This window comes from Hyposmocoma kahamanoa, unplaced genomic scaffold (assembly GCF_003589595.1).
Source record: "Hyposmocoma kahamanoa isolate Upper Pololo Valley unplaced genomic scaffold, ASM358959v1 263, whole genome shotgun sequence".
In the NCBI taxonomy this organism is placed as follows: domain Eukaryota; kingdom Metazoa; phylum Arthropoda; class Insecta; order Lepidoptera; family Cosmopterigidae; genus Hyposmocoma; species Hyposmocoma kahamanoa.
The window spans coordinates 1,668,753-1,687,401 of NW_020653766.1; the positions used below are offsets into that span (position 1 = coordinate 1,668,753).

General features: G+C 36.9%; 1 long non-coding RNA gene across 12 annotated transcripts in view; it reads right to left on the bottom strand.

Moving 5' to 3' along the window:
- Window positions 1–128: 128 nt before the first annotated feature.
- LOC113228971 overlaps window positions 129–18,649 on the bottom strand; it is a 90,822-nt gene continuing 72,301 nt past the window's right edge. For 4 of the 12 annotated variants that reach the window (XR_003310363.1, XR_003310361.1, XR_003310365.1 and 1 more), the window contains 6 exons: window positions 7,478–7,664; window positions 6,522–6,782; window positions 5,175–5,450; window positions 3,007–3,174; window positions 2,059–2,280; window positions 129–221 (listed from right to left, as the gene is read on the bottom strand). This is a non-coding gene — a long non-coding RNA (uncharacterized LOC113228971). Of the gene's footprint in view, window positions 222–2,058; window positions 2,281–3,006; window positions 3,175–5,174; window positions 5,451–6,521; window positions 6,783–7,477; window positions 7,665–8,716; window positions 8,889–11,227; window positions 11,487–17,398; window positions 17,653–18,649 lie in introns of all 12 variants that reach the window. The other 8 variants (XR_003310360.1, XR_003310359.1, XR_003310362.1 and 5 more) reach the window with 6 other exon arrangements.

The window sequence follows — 18,649 nt, forward strand, 5'->3', positions numbered from 1 at the left end:
CACGTCCGACTCGCACCCGCTCTCTGGTCACGCCTAAAGGTTGAATGGTGAAAGAATACATACCATAAAGAAGGCAATAATATTAATAATAACCGAATATTGGTACGTATAAAATAATAAATACTCACGGGTATTCATATATCACAGCAGCATGTTTTTACTAGCCCCTTTCGTTTTTTTACATCACACTTTGTATCCTTCCGTTTGCAGCAGTAGAATTCCTGTTAAGCAGAGTACAAAAGATTTGGTACACCACTACATATGCAAAAATATGTAATACTTAGTTCTTAATGCAAATTATTGTAGATGACAAATCTAGTAATGGAAATGTATTCGAGTATACTTCCGTTTTTTTAGCATTAGAAATAAAGTTCAATAAAATACCCAAAGAAGCAGAGGTAGTAAAGAAATGGAATGTTTTAAACGTATATTAATACAATTAAATTATCGTGGTCGTGTCCTCACGATAAGTGTTCCACATTTTTGATATTTTAATTGGTCGCATTATACCATTATTGTTTTTGTTATTGGTTTGAGTGGCCGAGTTTTTATTATTTTCTGATCAACTTTATTGTTTGTAGGTCTTTATATTAACTTTCGTTTGGTGAAGATGCCCGAATGGATTGTGAAACCTATTCAATTCTTTATCGTTCTTTATCGCAAATAAGTCCGAAAATGTTTTGTAAGAAAAACTATGGTTCATAATTAGATATTGATTATTTGAGTTTGAGCATTTGTACAAGCCTAAACTACTTTGTAATGAGAAAGTTACTAATGTCAGAAGAGTATGCATTTTAAAGCATTTAAGGGTGCGCACGCTGGCACGCACGCTGCACACGATGTAATTAAGTGCGCCTTTGCTAATGACAACTCGAATGATATAGTAGGAATCAGGTTTATCTTTTCGCTCGGAAACCCACCTGATTTCGATACTCAGAACGCATTACGTAAAACAGGAGCATTCGGCGCATTTCACAGATCTGGACGCATCCTGAGGGTGTTCATCCATATTCGAGGTAATGTCAAGGACAGGTCTATAGTACCATATAGGTAATGGGCAAAGTGAAATATATTGCATACGGAGGTTATAACAACTATAGTATGTTAGGCTGTTTATTAACTACAAGCAACACTATCAACCACCAAGATCCAATAAATAATGACTACAGGCTTATTTATAATTCCATTTTTATTGCATAAGTAGAACTAGAAAAATGACAATGAAATTGTGCCGTGTGAAAAACCATAAAGCCAAGACCAAGTCGAGCGAAGTGCTCAGGTGTGCGTTTATGAAGACCTATTTCAAGCCCCCGAGGAAGATTTCTCAGTTCCTGAGACCCGTGAAATGTAACATCCCCTTACAGGATGCAGGAGTTTACAAGCTTGACTGACTACGGTCTCTCTTATATTGGACAAACGAAGCCAAGTATTTGTACCCGCGTCAAAGAACATACAGTTGATGTCAAATTGCAGTCTGCGAGCATGTCATGAATAAACGTACATATTCAATGAAGGCTTGACAAACCCCAGATTCTTGCAAAAGAAGTCCGTTATCTACCCAGGATGCTGCGAGAGGAAATTAAAAAACATCCTAATTTCAACAGGGAAGATGGTTTCTCCGTACCACCAGTTTGGATTTCTGTACTTCTACTGATGAAAACTCCCAAACAGACATAAGACTGCAGTACTGTTTAATGTTTTAATTTATTCTAATTTACATTATGAAATAAATAAATAAATAAATAAATTATTAATTATTTGTAAAACGTAATGTAGCGTCAATTGGAATGTTTCTTTGTAAAATTAAAAATAAGGTATTTACTTAATAACTTTTTAACTATAATGAAAAATAGGGTGGTTTGCGTTAATATTAGACAACTGGTTGATGACTGTACCACCTCAGTCAACGGTGACCATGGGACCTGGAAAGGGCTCGAAACGTCGGTTTGTTTGAAAAAACAAATATACGCGATTTAAATCCGGAAAATAATTTTCTTTACCTCATTTCTAATGTTAAAAAAAACGAAGTATAGTTATTATAGCAATTTTTAAACGTACTTTGTCTCTTTCTTCGTGAGTTAATTGATGTTCTTCAAGTGTCATAAAATTTGGACCGATTAACAATTTGTGGCCCATCATAGGCCCGTTACACATGCAGCATCCTTTCGGGCATCCAGAGTATCTTCTTCTTTTCGGTACAGGATTCTTCTCTTGGCAACAAAACGCGTACAATACCAAATTTAGCAAGTGCAAAATTATTATGATAAGCATCATGTGAACCTGTAACAAAATTTATATATTTATTTTTTATTTTTTAATTTATGTATTTGGTCGATATTTATACTGATAATAATGACCGCTCATTTTCGTGGAAAGTTGACAAATAGTTCGTTATAATACAAAGAAAAATTAATTAAGACAAGCAACATCTACGTCGGCTTGTGGTAGCTGTAAAGGTACAGGCTGAGTGAGAAGCTTCACAAGTCTCTCGGAAGGTGTCGGTTACAGCGTACACATGTGTATGAAACAAAGAGGAATTCGTAAGGTCTGCTGCGTTGACCTGTAGCTCGGTTTTGACGTAGTCGTAGGTTCTTTTCTGTTGAAGAAATTTTTCTTTCTTTGTATTAATAGTTATAACAAAGTGGAGTACTTTCAGGAAAAAATAAATGAATATTTTGGTAACAGAGCACCATAAGGCCGGTTTCAGAGCAGTGCGGTTAGGTTAGGTTAAGTTAGGTTTAAAAGACAAAAACGTTTTCCTCTCAAAATGACTTTCAAGGTTATGAAAATTCAAGCAAACGTTATTTCTGGAAAATATCATTTCGGGCTACTGATGGGTAACCTTTTAAAGTTCAAAATTATTTTATATTTAGAATATTTATTTATTTTACGAATTGCATGAGCGTTACACCACTATATTGCGTTCATAGAGCTTTTTGACTGCTTAACTTTCACTAATTTCTACTTCTTAATCTATATTTTCGTAATTAAAATATTAATTCGTACCGTCAATAAATAGTACTAGCTGTCTTGCCGCTGTTAATACTTGTTTTAGTGCTGACTGTGTCAATGGAGAGCGTCTTGCCGCCTGTAAGTGTCCGTTTCTGACAACCGAAAGTACCCGCCAATATGGCGAAAACTTGCAAAAGAAACAGGAGCGTTCCAAACATTTTACTGAAACAATTTGAAAACCGTTTCCGTTATGTGTAGAATGATTATTTTTTACGATACAAAGTGACGGCACACATTCATGACATTTGCAGTGCTGCTCAGAGCTTTAAATTGCAAAGATCTTAGAGGCACTGCCACTGCGTTCGTCACCTTGAGACATATCACACTGCTATTACAAGTGTTATAATTCAAAATTATACCATTTCTGAACGTAAAATTGTCGTTAGAATATTGTGAGAAACCATTAAAATATATCTACTTAGAATGAGACAAACGTTTTGTGAGCTACTTCTAGACGAAACAGTTCTTACTCAAGAATATGAAATAATTTTTTGCTTTTATTTTTAAATATACTTCTAATTGACAAGTGGGAGTTGTTTAGATGTCTAATAAATTTCAACCTATACACAAATTATAATATTTCACGGGAACGGAGTAATTAGTCATTCAGCTATTCTGAATAAATTCACTTTTTGAGTTAATACACTATTTTATTAGCAGTGCGATATGTTTCGAGTTCTTACTGCGATATGTTGATAGGAACACAGTAATGCTCACACTGCTTAACAGTAGAAATAGGTAAGTATTTCTAAGTATCACGTATCATTTCTAGTTCACATTAGCAATCACGATGCGCCTAGGTGGCCAATAGTAATACACAGGCTATGCGAGACAGTGGGAATGTGCTTTAAATAATTAGATAGGATATATTGCTTCATTTCAAGTAACGTCAACGTTATTTTTTAAGAGTAAGTATACTGCATTCAAAAGTTACTTGCCTCATTTGGGAATCTAATTCCGAGCTATTCAGAACATTTGAGTAAAACGTTTGATTTGGATACGATATTGTTATCCAACAACGTATATGGAGTTAGTCGGCGAATACAGATTATAAGAAAAATTAAATCCTTTTATATACATTTTTAAGACTTCAAAGGCCTAAAATATAGGAATGCATTAGTCTCGCATTAAAATAAATTAATAAAATTAAACAAAATCCTAATTTTATTTAAATAATAAGAGATTTCCATATTACATTCTTGCTTTGTAAACAATAGGACGTTCGGTAACTTCCATTCGATAACTGTTCAGCCTTTGCCGGTCGGATGTGACGTCATTTCGGCTCGGTTTTGAATACGACAGTTTGACGTTCGATGCGATTATTGTGAATAAAAACGAAAAATCGGTCGACAACTGAGTTATCGTAAGGTTCTGAATTGACCCCCAGTAGCCGGTCTACGGAATAAAGTAAACTGGTATAAATAAGTAAACTGGTATAAATAAATAAACTGGTTGTTCTTGTCTTCACGAAGACGAAAATTCAATTAAGCGTATGTAACGCTTCTATGATAAGATTTCATGATTTTTTTCATAATACCAAGTGACCAGGACGAATAAGTCTGGATTTCGTTCAATTTTAGTAATTTATTTTAATGCAAGACTAATGCATTCCTATATTTTAGGCCCTTAAACTTAGAATAATAACGCATAGAAACCTAGTCCGCACACGCTAAGTGAGGCAATTGAAGCGCGCCAAAAGGGCCTACACGAGCGGGCGGGTCTTCAGTGCTCAAGGTCAACTTGCACCGCGCACAGATCAAGAATTTTAGCTAAAAACGACGAAATGTGCTGTAAATGAGTGTAAAAATACGTCACACAAACATAAAATAGATACTAACATCACATTCCACAAGGAAGTAACGCGTTTCAACGTGTATTTTTATATAAATATTCACTAAAACCGAAAATTAACTTACTACTAAAACTAGCCTACATGAATTTGATTTTTGCCTCACTTGTGGCAGTTCGTTTGATATGAAACTATCATTCTATGCGTTATTATTCTAAGCCCATAAATGTATATAAAAGGATTTACATTTTTCTTCTAATCTACTTCAAAGACCCTTCGATACGAGAACGATGTCCAATCGATCGATTCGGTTAAAATATCGAAGAGTTCCGAATCGGGGTCCTGGGCGCTTAAAAACCAAAGCAATACTTACGCGAGTTATCATCCCCGTTGCATCGATTGAACCTGTAGTGTCATTGACCGTACTAATAAATCTAGGTCTGTGATCTAGTGGTATTTGACTAATTCTCTCAATGTTTATAGGATCTCGAGTGCGGTACGGTCGCGGCATGATTACGGTACGACGAATTTCTCCTAATCCAAGTATTCGTCTACTCCTGCATCCAAAGCCTTTACACAGCAATACGCATAAATGTAAGCAAAATAACAATAGTTTTATCACCATTGTTTGACGGAAACTTTTAAAAGGCTGGAAAAAAAGGAGTTGTTAAAAGGCTGGAAAAAAAGGAGTTGTCTTATTTTATAGTTTTTTTTAAATAAATAATAGACACACGCTTGGTCACAATCTCAAATGACGGTGGTACGCGCTTGCCTAAAAAATGCCTATTCGTCTAGCTTTGAATAGCCCCAAATAGTATGTCTCGGGAAACACAGAGCATTCCATTCCTTTGTCGTACGCATTAGAAAAGAGGAATCATAGCGCTTAGTGTGAATGGGTGGTATATCAACGACATAAGGATGGATTGTTCCGGACCTTCTAGTCGACCGAAGAAGGAACGGTGAGGTTAGAACTAAAGAAAGATTCAAAATTTAAAAACGAGTGGCCAAGAACCGGGGAAAAAGCTGGGATGACGATGTAAGGAGGTCACATTGTCACAAGTTCGTCCAGGGGAGTACTGCCGCCTTACTTATTTATGTCGCCAAGCAGTAATGTGCTGGGTGCTGGTGAAATTATAGGCACGTAGAACCCGTTTTTGTCTCAAAATGACGGGTGCAGTTAAGATCTTTGCGATTTAAAGCTCTGAGTGGCACTGCAACTGTTATGGATAGGCGTGTCGCTTACCACCAGGTGCACAACTTGTTCGTGCCATCACATAGTATAATATAAAAAAAACTGTATTAAACACTATAAATTTTTTCATGTTATGATTTTTAAATCGCAAAGATCGGAGGGGCACTGCCCCAGCGCTCGTCACCCTGGGATATAGTTGACAAGTCCCATGTGCCTGTAATTTCACTTTTCAAAACCAGAATGCAATAATGCTCTCATACTGCTTGGCGGCAGAAATAGGTAAGGTGGCAGTACTACCCTGGACTGTTACAAGGAGCTCTACTGCTAGTAGAAAATTCATCAATATGATGGAGGTCAAAATCAGAGGTGTTCATCAATTCATCGCATTTCTGTATTTTCGACTTATTATTTAGACGGCCTCTCTGGTGGAGAGGTTTGTGCACCGGTTATCATGGTGTCGCCATCACTGAGGTCCTGGGTTCGATCCCCGGTCAACTATTGTCTCGGGTCTAATGATGTAATACTCACGAGCAATATTCATTATATTTCTTCAGCAGAAGGGGTGTCAACAGTATTTTTAAAAAATCTTGGCCGGTGCCCCGGTGGTATGTTTCTGAGTCTATTAATATTCGAAGGGTCGTTGGCGTGGTAAGGCCGAGGAAAAACGATAGTTTCACGACGTAAGTCTTCAATGCGTCTCACGCATCCAGATACTTTAATAATCAGTATGCATAAGTGTATGCACATAATTAATAGTTTCAGCAACATTGTTGATGGGAATTCAATGCACTGTAACAAATATAGATAATTAGGCTTGTACAAATACTATCAACTTCGCAGGACTATATTACCTATACATCATTAACAACATAATAAATTTTTTTGGTGTACTATCTGACAGTTTTTATATCTATATTTGGACGTAGTTAAGCAAAAATGATCCAATCCACAAAATTATCAAAAAATGTGTACCAAACGGTTCCTAAAGTCTAACCACTTAGATCAGCAATGAAAAATCCAACATATAAACATAGATACCTGTGGAGTTACATGACATTATAAGTCTTCAAAATAAAACAAGAGTGAGAAACACTTTTAAACTTCAAACTGCCACATCTCGAAAGTGACTGTGCATTGGATCCTTTTGTTTAACGACGTTCATTTGGTAGAACTTGAAACACGCAAGAGAGCGGGTACGGGTCGGGTGCGTGTCGAGTCGGGAGCGCGGCGGGTATAATTCCGTGTATTTATATGGACGGCGGGTTGGTCGTATGCGTCTTGAAATTAGACCCTTGTAATTTCGCTGCAGCAGCGCCACTGTATTCCTTAGGTAACATTTTTACGTCATTTTTTAAGCTACTGCTCGTTCACTACGGTGACCTCCCTGAGAAGAACGAGCAAGAAACTCTAGGGATTGCGCTTTTCAAATAAACTTTTGATTCAATGCTGCGTCTCTAATCACGAATGGGTATTTGAATACTTACATGCGTTTATCGCTTAGCTGAGTCCACTGATGGCGACTTAGACTTGGAACTAGCGACTGACAGAGATTTAGAACTACTAGACGAACGAGACGAGTGTGTCGAACCTTTCTTGCATCCAGATACTCCAAGAAGCATAAAACACAAGTGTAGAATCAAGTAAATAATTTTCAACATGCTGTGTTCACCTCTGGAAAAAGAAAAAGCTCCAATTGTAGTTTATTATTATTTTACAAGTAAACCAATTGGTATAGATTATAACTTTTTTTTATAACGGGTGCCATGGACATACACAGACAACCACAAATTACACCCAAACTCACGAGAGAAATAAATGTAGGTCATACAAATATTTCTCGAACCTAGGACCACAGCCACGGAGGCAGTTTATTATTAGATCTATCATTAGTAAATGGATTGGTAATAATAAAACTGTATTTTATAAAACGTCCGTCTCGGGATGCTTTGGCAACCAATGTTACACTGAACGCACCTGCGCCCATGGGAATAACCACAGAGCAATAAATACAGTAGAAGTGGCATATGCATGGCACGTGCGCCAACAGTTGGCGGAGTTCCGCAAACTTGAGCTCAGTCAGCTATTTTCGCGTTACACGTTGTGGACGTGAAAATAATTGTTGTTTCGTATTATCATTAAGTTTTGTTTTATTCAATTTTAATAGTGTCTCAAATTTCATTTAAAATTATAGGTGGATGCTAGATGGCAGCACATTGATTGAAATTTCAATATAAAATTAAAATGTAATTTGCAATAATAGGTATTGATGGTATTGGACTTTCAAAGATATGCCAACAGGGCAAAGTGTATTTTACTATTTGAAAAAACAGACATACTTTTTTATTCGCCTATTCGATAGAGAAAATCATCTTGAAACCAAGAGTAGAACTCCCGTGTATCAACTTTGTATATTAACGAAGATATATATTTTTTGAATTATTTTCTATGGTTTCCATAAAAATCAAAGAAGTCGTTATATCTTTAAATATACTCAGTTTTTATTCCATTTCTCTTTGTATTTGTATAACACCTTAAATAAGGCACATTATAATCAAAACGCGAACAGCTTATCGGCATTTAACACGAAGTTACAAGCAATTTAATATATTTTCATTACTTTAAATTTCATGAAGTTATTTAAAGTATTGGGATTCAACTTTAACACTAAATTATTGATATGCCATTTAGGAACACTTCCATAAAAAATAAAGCACAAATCTTACAGGATCCAGAAGTTATGGGTTTCTAAGTTTCACACGAAGTATCTAACATAAATGCCGCAATCCGGAATGGTGTGTCCCGAGTGAGTTGTATGGGAGTTCGGGCTCACACCCTACCCTCTCTCGCCTCACACACCCCGCACGATTGCTCTGTCTAGACGTGTTCGTTGACCGACTGTAGGAATTGGTAAGACTGTGGTCAAACTATCTATCATTAAGATTATTTTTGTGAAAACAATTTTGGCATAATAATTTTTTCATCTAGCGCAATTTGTCCATAAAAATGAATAACATTATTTTACTGCTGATCGATTCAGTTAATTGTAAAGTTTCATTGTATTGAAAGGAAAAAACGAGACAGCAAAAGTTGGTCAAGTTCTTTAAAATATTTCTCCATCGACCAAAATGTTCTAAATTATATAAAATCCACAACAGGTGGATTATGATTTAGTACAATGTGTTAAACATCTAACGTTCTTTCGCGCGAATGTTCTTGTTCGCTTTTGTTATACGAAAAGAGCGTCCGTGTGAAGGCTAACAGCGCAGGATAGACCACGTGAAATCGGCGTGTATTGGAATGCGAGACCGACGAACGCAATCGCTCGGTCTTTCTCTTTTCCTTCCAACGTCTTTACACGCGCTCAATCGCGCACGATTGCTGAATCACGCGCGATAAAGCGTCAAAAAAAAAACAAAAGAAAACTACCCACATATAAGGTGTGTGCATATAATAGTCGATTGGATTTATCGATTCTATGATGTAAATCGGATGAATGAATCTTCCGGTTTACACATCGAGTGACTGGGATTAATTTATTTTTATCTTTATTATTTCATTTTGTATCTGCTTAATATACTGTAATTTTTAATAATAGTCGATTGGATTTATCGATTCTATGATGTAAATCGGATGAATGAATCTTCCGGTTTACACATCGAGTGACTGGGATTAATTTATTTTTATCTTTATTATTTCATTTCGTATCTGCTTAATATACTGTAATTTTTACTTAAAGTTACAACTGCAACAAAATATTGTTGATTGTTATTGTAACAAATTTACTATTTACCTGGTCGACAGATTAGTTAAAAAGAGTAAAGCGTGAAATGTAAAAATTGGAAATGTCACAGTACCTATCCTATGTGAAATGAATTATAGTAGTAAATCACGCGAATCAATCAATTTGTGTCGATAGAGATGTGTACATTAGCCGCATCGATGTGCGTTTATTCCACTCGATTTGATGGCAGTTTGGCGGCTGTGATTCGACGCCCTAACATACCAGACCCTCGAGAGCCTTCTTACGCATTTATTGTTAAAATTTGTATTCTGTGTTTAAGAGGGAGCAGAGGAAAAATTCCTAATCTTCGATTTGATTTTAGAGGGGTATATCCACTTTAAAATTAAAAATAAAATATTGTACGAGTAACTACACGATATATTCAAGCATAGACATTAATCAGAAACATAAAATAAAGTTTCCTCGATAGATAAAAATCACGAAATGACCTCTAATTTTCACATTTTTTCGATTTATCCTCGAATTGCTACAGTTTATTAGGACAAAAATTAGATAATTATATTTATGCATGATCGACAACTGTCACTACGGATTTTTTTAATCCCTTTAGTTTTAGAGTTATTCCGCTAAAACTAATTTGGTACTTTTAATGCGCAAAATTCAACATCTCCTGTCGCATGTCACGCGAACTTCAGGCATCTACTTGTTTCACAAATTTGGGCGGAGCCAACGTCAAAACTTTTTTGGCATGAGAGCTCTTAACTAAGTATACGTTAAACATACATTGGCTTAATTTTTTAAGCAATACATGATTCACACTGATGCAATAAACAAGTCATATCAAAATTGACTTTATGGCACACAGGTAAGATCGCGTTCAAATTAGCCCCTGTTAGCCAGCCAGTACAATTTCTAGAAATTCGCTTCTATTCTTATATTCGCGACTGTCGCGCTGCAGTCACTCTCGGTTGCAGTCACGGTTAGTGAGGTGTACATGTTAATTTTTCAAATTAGCCACGATAGATGAAAATCATTTCAGCAGCGCGACAGTCGCGCGGCCGCTGCGCGGATGCAGCGCGGCCGCCGCGCGGCTGCAGCGCTTCTAACAGCGGCTAATTTGAATGCGCCGTATAATATGTGCAGTAAACGCGGCACCTGCGCGTGTACGCGCCGTAGACGCAAAGTAAACGCTCGTATGTATCTCGCGTTTTGATTAAAGATAGTTTAAATGTTAGCTTTGTTATACCTCACTAATATAACTATATGAAACAAGCTTCTTGCTTGTAACACGATCTTTGCGCTGAGTCGAGTTACTACAGCACGACTGCGGCGCGTATACACGCAGATGACGCGCGTATACGGTGCGTATAAAATACGCCGTGTGCAAAGGCTTAAGTTTAACACTTCACACTTATCTACTTAGAACCAAATGGTCGATAAGGAGGGTCAGGTATCATAGGGCATCCAGTGTAATTAAGTAGGTACTGCCTACCTTTTTATTTTTCGCACTCGAACTAGGACCACAATCGGGGCATTTTTTTACTTTTTTAAATCCTTTTTTGGACCTTTTCTTTATTTTTGTCCCAGTGCTTGCCCTGGGAACAATGGTTTTAACTTGTGCCTTTTTATGTTGTATGAATGGTTGTGTGAGTCGACTTCCCGTTGAAGGCGGAATCCAGATCTTTATATCTCTTTTGTTCGGATTATTGTAGCACCGAGGACACTTTATGTCAATATCAGGTTTCATTGTGCTGAAATGGTGAATTTAGGGTGAGTCAGCGCAGAACAAGGACTACCGGAGGGTTTTATTAACAGAGGACTCTGTGAGGGACTTCTTATGATCTGCAATCTGTCTAGGCAAATGAAGGCTCTAAAAGCAAACACAGAGAAAAATTCATTCGATCCATTTGATCAGGACACTAACCAGGGACTTTCGCCAAACCTTACTAATTTTTTTGTGCCTTTTGCAGACCTTTCTTAATTTTGTTTTATCGGCTTTTTTGTCGTAGCAATCGTGGCATTATGAGGGCTCTTAAAGTCGAGTACCGTATTTAGGTATGTAAGTAACAGGTCGAGATTTTTAAAACCTAATTATGAAATTCTTTTCCTACGAATAAATAAAATAATGAAACGGGACTATTTAATGTCTATTCTGTTAACAATCCACGACAACACACGTAATAAATTTTAACCCATTTATTAGGGTAGGCAAAGGCCCACCACACAGCCTCTTCGTATATTTAGAAAAAAACAAACACTACAAAGCAAAAAACCAAAGAGAATAGAAATGACCAAGTACCGCTTAAACGGCCCATTCGCCGACGACGAGCAGTCTCTTGCCTGCATGGCAGTCCGCTGCGCAAGAAAGAGGCTGCTCACACACTATCCTGCGTATAGCCCACGTAATGTCTCTAGGGACGCATTTTTTGTTTTTATAACATCAAGTGGCGGGACGAACAAGCCGTGCGCCTAATGGTAAGCTATATGCCAGTCCATAACAGTTTCAGTGAAGGTTTAAAACGCAAAAATCTGCGCAGTGGTAGTGCCCGTCACCCTGAGACATAAGTTGACAAGTTCCATGCGCCTGCAATTTCACCAGTACCCTTTCAAAACCGGAACGCAGTAATGCTTAACATTATTGCTTGGCGGCAGAAATAGGTAAGGTGGCAGTACTTCCCTGGACGAACTCTATCACAAACTGCCACTGAAATTACGCGATGACAGGATTGTAGAATGGCTTGCACGCTGCGGACTGTAATGCAGGGTAATCAATGCCCCTTTTTATATTTTAACCCTTAGAATAATAACGCATAGAATGATAGTTTCATATCAAACGAACTGTCACAAGTGAGGCAAAAATCAAATTCATGTAGGCTAGTTTTAGTAGTAGGTTAATAAGTTGAAACGCGTTACTTCCTTGTGGAATGTGATGTTAGTATCTATTTTATGTTTGTCTGACGTATTTTTACACTCATTTACCGCACAGTTTGTCATTTTAAGCTAAAATTCTTGATCTGTTCGCGGTGCAAGTTGACCTTGAGCACTGAAGGCTCGCCCGCTCGTGTAGGCCCTTTTGGCGCGCTTCAATTTGCCTCACCTAGCGTGTGCGGACTAGATTTCTATGCGTTATTATTCTAAGTTTTAACCAATATTTTTTTTATATTAGGTTTTATGGCCCGGTTGCTTTTAGGCCAATTTAACCGGTCAGGAGGCAGTACAGCGTTTGAGTGGCGTCCTAACTGATATTCAATTGGAAAAAATACGTTCATTTTTTTAAACTCATAGGTCTGTGTACCGTAGACATTGACTTACAAATAAATGGACGACGGGTCTAATACAAAAACCACGAAAAAAATATCCCAAGTCAACCTATTTAAACGTAGTGACATGTAGAGGAATATGAAAAAGCTAAAACGTTGAATTTAAATTGTAATGTCATCGCAGTACTGTCTAATTTTGCTTGCTTCGCTGTCAGTCGAACAAACGAAGACTAAAGCGTGAATGACGCTCTGTATACGATTTTAACGCCCTATAAGTTTGGACACTTTTTAGTGCGGACCCGACGTCCATATAATAAGTCAATGACCTTAGACAATAGAATTTTGATTCAGAACACTAAAACGAGCGCCCATAAGAAATGGTTTATGAAATTATAGTTGACATTAAAATAGAAAGTATTTTCTTCACTCAGCCAGGTACGGTTACCAGCGGCTAACAAGAGGCTGTTTCTAATACCATGATATTTATGTTTTATATAAAAATACTCCATTTTGATTAGAGGTTTAAGATCCTTTATTAACAAACTTGCGATAGGCTCATGTAGCGCCTAGTTCTTCTAGATAAAGCAATTACTAGGTCCCATGGAACAATTTCTTATCCGGATTAAAATTCAAATGAAAGCGTGAACGAAAGTGTAAAGACACGCGTTGATTGTAATGTGGCATTGTGATTCGGTTTCACTCTATTCTATAGGTAAACAAAACACACAAATACCCACAGACATACATTACACAAACTTACAACACAAAGACAAATTGTTATATAAAATGATAGTTTCCATTTTATATTTTTTAACTCTATTGTGAAAAGTGTTAAACAGTTTAGTGCCTAGATCTAGACAGAAGAAGAGAAATTTTTAACATTTCGTGGTATAGTTTAAACACGTTGGCTGCCATGAAAGGTGATGATTTTGTATGCCATTTGGGCCACAAGTGCGGTTATGATTGCATGATTTGATTCCGCCTTCTACTTTCCATCATCGGGGGACTAGGCGTAGGCTAGGGTTCCACCCCTATGTTGTGCATATTCCAAGCAAACGAAGACTTTCGCAACATTTATATGGCGAACGGCTATGGAGTGGAATTCCCTGTCTGTAGACTTGTTCCCTGAACGTTATAATTTGAACCTTTTCAAGGTGAGAGTGAATAGGCATTATTTAGGTGTGCGTGCTACATCGTCGGCCTCATCGTCACTTTCCATCAGGTGAGATGGAGGTCCAATGCACGCTAATTTTTTGTAAAAAAAATGATGTGGCAATTTTCCAAATTGCTTATAATATAGTCGGGATCGTTGCCTTTTGAAAAATTTTTCTAAAAATAATTATGGTATGATTAAATAAAACACAAATAAATACGTGTGCAACCACGACAGGGCTTCCTTTTACAACTTGACGACCATCAAAGTTAACATAAAAGTGCACTTCATCGAGCTGGGAAGAGTTTAATATAGATTTTTTTTAAATAACATCAAGTGACGGGACGAACAAGGCGCCTGATGGTTAAGCCGCACGCCTGTCTGTAACAGTGCCACTACCACTGCGCTCGTCACCCTGAGAGAAGTTGACAAGTCCCATGTGACTGTAATTTCACCAGCACCCTTACCCTTCAAAACCGGATGTATCTAAATATAATGCGCACTCAGACTTTGCCTTTTTTTTTTCGAGATTTAGCTCCAGTGAGGTGGGATTTCGTCTTTCTTCACTTACCGTAATAATCAAAATAAAGAGATGCTATGCTAAAAGCAGGTTCGTGCTGATAGTGTGAATATGGACTTTAGGATTCTCGCAGAAAGAACAATATATTTATCAAACCTCAAAAGGTGTTTTTATTATTCGAAAACGGTGAGAAAGCGTCACCGTTTTCGTCACTGCGGATGTCCCCTAGGATAACCGAAACGCGTATGGAAGTGGTCATAGAAACTAAATCATGTGGGCCTAAACACAAAGTAGCTGCTGTACGCTGTTAACCCTTAACCGGAATCGTTATTTTGATAAACGTATCTGGTATCGCAGGTCCACCTTCCTATCACAAACCTATATAAATGGTTACGCGTGGTTTAGTATAAATCAACTTTTTAACATTATTTTTTAGATATAAATCTGGTCATTTTAAAGTGAACCAATTGACTACACCCGTCAATTGTTTCGAATTCGGGCTGGTCAATCGGAGGGCATTTGACATTTCGTTTCTATTTCTGGTTATATACTCGATGGTCCCATTTTAAGCAAGATTTTTTTAATGCCCTACAAAATCTACTCATACTACGGGGTTTTACGTTCCCGTTAATAAAAAATAGAAACTCTTTATGAGATCAATTAAAAATAATAAAAATAAGCTAATCTAAATATGATATTGTGATTTCTGACTTTGGAACTGCTAGGACCACCTGAATCGATTTTTACATCGATAATAATATTACAATTAATACATTATTATGTACTACTTGACTGTGCAAGTCTTCTCTAAATCATTATCAGACGATGAGTCACTTGAGTTGGAAGAAATTTCGCGTTGCGTATTTGCGTCGTCACTAATGTTTTCTTCATCAGAACGTTGAAAATCGCTTCAAGATTCTGCGTCTGAATCACTTTCTAATAATAATTAACTGAAAAGCCATTGTTGCAATAAAATCCCTGAAATAATTCAAAATAAATCATTATAATTTAATAAATGAAGTGACATATATTTAAACACGACAAACAAAGAAATCATCATATACAACAGAAGACTTCGTGCTGTTGGTTGAATATAAAGTAGGTACTAGTGAGTTAATATAATAATTAGAAATATAATTATCTGCCTGTTCTATTCTATATATGTAATAACACTTAACACGCTTTTTACACTTTTTGCTGCATGGTCGGTGTGTGAATCATGTGCAGTTTTGTTTAAAAAATTTAACTGGAATTTCTATGTATATAATAGTGTACAATTGCAGTGAGTAAGGTGGTTTCTTAATTAAATACTTAATTAGAAATTGCATACTGCAAGTCTACAGCAACAAATGTATTTTCACCTTACTAGCTCGGAAAGGCTTTCTTTGTTATTAGAAATCTGCGCGCAAATGCGTTCTTTGTACGTTAGCGTGGAAAAGGTTTTTGTTATAAGCAGTTCAACTGTTTTTCTTTCATCTACCATTTTCCTCGCTATAGTGAGGTGAAAAGTTGTGCGTCTCGTGCCTTGAAACCTCGTCACGTTCAGGATTTAAATTTTTGAATCAATAAATTGAATCTCAGAATCCCTCGCTTGGTCAGGTTTCAATACAAGCTCTCGCGCCAAACAAGAATTTTGTAACCTTGTATAACAAATAACTATTGACTTGTACATTACATTATATACAAGGTGAAGCCAGAAAACGAGTAAATTGCCGAGGCTACCTTTTGTTCAACACAGATTTAGATTTTAAGCCACTATTTTAAGTATTTTAGGTATGGTTGTAGTGTTGAAGAATAAAGTCTTCTTATTTTGTTTTATTTATTATTTTATATAAGCACATACCTCCTCTTCCAGTAGGTTTAAGGCTCTGAACGTCCTGTAGCAGCCGCACCTTGCGACTTCAAAGGTTAGTTTGGCGTTCACAAGTGAAACTACGCGCGTTTTGAAATTAAACAGTTTTTTTGTTGTTGTCGGGTCCAAATTGACCCACCGGTTAAGGGTTAAGGATGCCATTTCCCCCATCAGATCAGCTCTAGGCCACTATAACTTTTATTTTCGTAGGAATAACATCTATGTGAATCACAGAAAGTGGTTAGGATTTAATAAAACTGTTTCATCCCCTATTTTGCCACCCTTGAGACGAAATATTTTCTTCAAATTTCAATTTTGACCACGAAAAACACGAAACCTCGAACTTCCTCTTACCTGACGCCGGTCAAAAATTGACGATTGACCGCGTGCAATTGGTCATGTTGGAAATTCAATTGCTTAAATCAAAAGCGGCGTTAAATTAACACAAGTGAAGACTAAATTGAAGTACTAAACAGTGGCACAAATTAAAATCATGTGGTTCATATTTGAATTTTAACACGTTGGCTGCCACGAATATTAACGGTTGGCAAGTGACCTATCTCCATGCGCTCAGTGCAACCATGGTCCAGGCCGATTGTGATTTACTTCCCTCATCCCGAGATTCTAACAATTTATCTGCACTCGTATTTAATAGCTCCGGGACTATCGTTTTTGATCATTACAAAAGTACATTTGATCAAAATTACAGTAACGTTTTCTCTGACAGAATAAATCGTGGAAGTCCACTAAATTCAGAATCGACACAAAGAACTGACGTAAATTTGAGAAGTGATGTCATTTTGAATAGCTTTCTAAAGATACCTACAATCAACAAACTGCTAGAAAACATATCATTAACGCAGTTACCAAGTACAAACCTGTCAGCGATATTCTTTTTGGTTTAAGCGATTTTGTTTTAGTGGCTGGCCAGGATACTCTGGTGTTGGTGGTATACATGGACTTGGACACGGAGGTGGTCGACGTTGCTCTTTATACCGGATGTAAGGATGAATGAACCTTCCTCGGCACGGGAACTGTCTTTTAGGAGGATTGCTGAGATTAGAAGATGGTTTGGGCATTTCTCCAAAGCCTCGATTTTCTATGTCCATGCATTATTTATCAAAACAAAAATCTACAAAAAAAAAGAGTATAATATAGATCGAAAGCTAACTGGGGAGCTACAAAAGCTGGAGGGTGCAAAGTTTTCCCAATAAACGTTTTGGACCTAATGGAGAAAAAATCCGAAATGCCTAGTACCTGACAACAGTGACTCCGTATCAAAATTGAAACCGTATATCAATATTAGACTTTAGTTCACGTATAATAAATTGGATGACAGTACTTATAATCTGAATTTCATAATAAATTAGACAATAATTTTATCACAATATCATGATTGCCGCGTGTCCCATGCTTACGCGGAATTTCAGTGGTATATATTTACTAATTACGCTAGACATCACAAGTGAAACATTTTAGAAGCTTCGCAATTCGTTTGTATAATTTGTCCATCACGCCCCTGCGGTTGAAGAGAACAGGTGTATGATTTTGGGACATTTTCCGTGTAAATATGTAACAATTTTTTAATTAGGTGCATAAGACATTTCATGAACTAAATTTCATGGTTTGTTGGTTTTACGAATATTGTCGTTTACGAGTAATATACAAAAACATCTATATTTTCAGAATCCCGTAGCCTGTGGATTTTATGCCACCGAATTCAGAAAAGCTTCCACCAAAGTCGGAAAAAACTGCCATCGAAGGTTTTTTCATATACATGTTTAGTTAATATTATTAATTTCACAATTTTATATTACTACTTGCTCCCCACTGAAAATGAATAAGGAAAATGAAAACAGAAAAGAAAAATTGGAAATCTAGAAGATGAAGGAACGTGCTAGAAAAGCAAAAATAAAAGCGATCCAATTATATATGAAAGGGTTAAAGAAAAAGATAAGATAGATGCATGAATTACCTCGTCATGTTTAAAAAGTAATTAAAGATCGCGCAAGTTCGCGTGCGTGCGTGCGTGCGTGCGTGCGTGCGTGTGTGTGTGTGTGTGTGTATGTGTGTATGTGTGTATGTGTGTGTGTGTGTGTGTGTGTGTGTGTGTGTGTGTGTGTGTGTGT